Raw genomic sequence first — 3,260 nt, forward strand, 5'->3', positions numbered from 1 at the left:
CCACACATTGCCCAGAATTTGACCAAACCATAGCTCTCCAGGATTTAGTCAGATTCCCATCCTCTAGCCATGTCCTCACTTTCTGAAATGTGCAGATGATACCCAGCTTGGGTCCTTGTTCTGGGACAATTATTTCACGTGGTGTTCTTGATAACCGATAATGGATATCAGTTGTCAAATAGGGATTAAAGTATAGTATCAGCTTTATACGAGGAAAGCTGAATTAGAGAATGGTGGCCTGGCCCCTCGTCTCATACCCCCATCGAAACTTGCCTGCAAATCCTCGTCAGAGCAGCTAGAGAATGTTGGCTCTCCTGGTGGAGGAAAGATACTGTTTGGGGCAGGAGGTAGAGGGGGAAAATACACCCAGCATGAGGGCATGTGAGCCAAGAGAACAAGACAGTTGGCTTGTATAAGCTTTGATGTCTTGACCTTACTCTTGGTAAATGAGCTCCTGTGGATTTTAAGTGCTCCATGCCTCACCCATCACATAGGTTAGTTCTCCTCCCCCTGGGAGGAGGGAGTGAGTAAGGGGATGGAGACAGGGAACCCAAGTGTTTGTTCCTGTACTCTACTTCCTTGAAAGTAGAGAAGTTTCTCTCTACGGAATGTGAGGGAGAGGAAGTAAGCAGTCCCCATATTACACACTGTAGAAGTTAAATCACAATATCATAGACAACTGGAGCTGAAAGGGACCCGAACTACTATCTGGGCAGACACCATGATTATGGATCAGAAAATAGCCCCACAAAAGTGAATCGGCAGAGCTTGGAGAGAGCGCCCCTGAAATACCTCCTGCATATTAACACCTCTGAAAACAAGTGGAAAAAAGCAGGCTGTCAGTTTGACATAGCTTGTGCCTCAGCAAAAAGTTTATCTCCATGTTTTAGACTTTAAATATTTGCAAATATTTAAACACAACTAACAATAAGAAAGCAAATCTGGCATAGGAAAGAATTTACACTTTGGCACATTTGGTGTGGATTTCTGTGCAACAGCAGAACTAATCCAATCGAGAGATTTAATATTTTTATTTCACTGCCATAAATTTTAAAAAGACCTTGAGCAACCGATCCCCAAAAGGAGTGTTGTCTGGGACTCAGACAGTGTTGTTCGTATAGAGAGAATTGGGCCCAGAGAATATTTTAGCTAGACTCTGTGCATTGAGCAAGTCACCTGTGGTGATAAACATGTAAATCACTAACATGCAGGCCAGTTCTTGTTAGTAAAAAGTCTGATTTAAAGAATTAAAATTAAATATGTCTCCAAATATGAGTCTTTCAGCTTTAAAGATGGTACACAGAGTGACTAGCAAGTAGAGTGGTTGGAAGTGTATACCTCTGTACTCCTGCATTGGTTTATTTATTTGTCTACTGTAACAGTTATCGTGCTGAATTGTAATTATTTGTTTACATGCTCTTTACTGACTAAACACATACCAAGTGTCTGCCAGATGTCAGGCATCATGTTGGGCAATGGAGAACATTAATGATCTGCATTTTGTCTATTGGCCTAAAGAAAGGATTTTAGTAAAGCTAATTGAAATCTTTGCATCTTCTCAGTTTCGTCATCTGTAAGATAGAGGGTGGGGAGTAACATCCCTTCAAGCCCTAAGATATATGTGAAATAGATGTTTTTCAGATTTAGGATGCTTGAAAATTTTATCCTATCATGCAGTTTGAGTCCTCCCTTTGCTTAAACACTACCCCAATCACAGTGTCTTAAGCAAACAGAGAATGTATTTCTGTCTCATGCAAAGGAAGTGGGGAGGTTAATGGTAATTCATTGTACAAGGTTTCCAGGGTCCCTGGCTCAGTTATGCCCCCTCTTTAGTCATCCCTAGCATAGAGACGGCTACTGGAGCAGGGATGGCCACCCCCAGTTGCAGGGAAGGCTGGAGTTTAGTCTTTCAACTGGGAACATTACTGCTTTCAATAAAATTGGGTTCTAAGAGTAAGGAAGAAGGGGAGAGTAGATGATGGGATAGCCAACCATTGCCCATGAAAGATAAATTGCACCAGACCTGTTAAACAGGCAAGGAAGTCTTTATTCAAAACCACCGCAAGAGGGGAAAGAAATTGAGCCCAAGTCTGCTGCAACAAAGTCGGCCAGGATTCCTAAATCCTGGGGTGAGCTGATGGAAAAATACAGAGGACGTTCTTACGAGGGTGGTCAGTGTGATGGGGCCATCTGTACTGGACACCTGACCTCCCATGAAACTGGGATATAAAGGCTCTGTCTTTCTTGGTGATTACGTTACAAAAGAATGGCTCACAGGTCTTTGAGAAAGACATTCCTGAGTTGTAGAAGATTTATATCTCAAAGGATAAGAAAAATAATTTACAACTGCAAGTTTTCTAAAGCGAATGCTCTGAGCAAAGGGCTGTCAAAGTCCTATAGTCAGGAAGAAGCCTGTCTAAAGTTTAGTCAACCTGGGGAGAATTATGAGGCTTGGTTATGTCTGTACCATGGAATTTGTTTATTTTTGCTGAAATTTTGTTTACAGTACTAATATCTTAGAAATCTTTTTTCATAGGTAAGATAAGCTTCAGCCCGAATTACTTTCTGACGTGTCCAAAATTCTTTGTTTATGTAATCTGAGTAGATGAGGGTGTACGCCAAGTAGGGGAGGGCCAGGAATGCAGCTTGCTGCAGCTTAACAACCACAGACTGTGATGTTATGAACAAAATCTGTGGGACTTTATGACTCTCCAGAGTCAGATGATAGGAAGTTTAAGGTTCTCAGAGCAATTATAAGTCACTCACATTATGCATGAAAAACGCCATCACTGTCTGTCCCCAAGAATAGGCTGCCAAGGGCTCCTGTTTCCAGTTATTCTCAATTGAAGATTGAGCAGTTCAGGTTGCTGCATGATTTGAATCTGTTTTCTTCTCCCTAAAGGTGACAAGCTCTAATTTTATTTTATTCTTTGTAAACTTGAAAATGAAAGGTCTTGCACGAGCTGTGTGGGAGATGCAGTGTGTGCCTTTGCATTCAAGGTGAGCAGCACATAAATGTTTTCTTAATGTGCTTCAGACACGTTCAGAGACATAAATGAGGGAATAGACCTAGCAGGTTATTGAGTCCATCTCCCTTCTTTTGCATTGATTGAAACCGCCTTACTGGAGCATGCCTTTTGAATTTTGAGCAAACTAATTTTCTATGTCCCCAGGAGCTGATACTTGTCACAATTCCATTTCAGAAAAATTTTTCTAACATGGGAGACCTCATCGTCAAGATATTTCCCTGCATCAGTTCT

The sequence above is a fragment of the Propithecus coquereli genome, unplaced genomic scaffold, assembly GCF_000956105.1.
Source record: "Propithecus coquereli isolate 6110/MARCELLA unplaced genomic scaffold, Pcoq_1.0 Scaffold72, whole genome shotgun sequence".
NCBI lineage: Eukaryota > Metazoa > Chordata > Mammalia > Primates > Indriidae > Propithecus > Propithecus coquereli.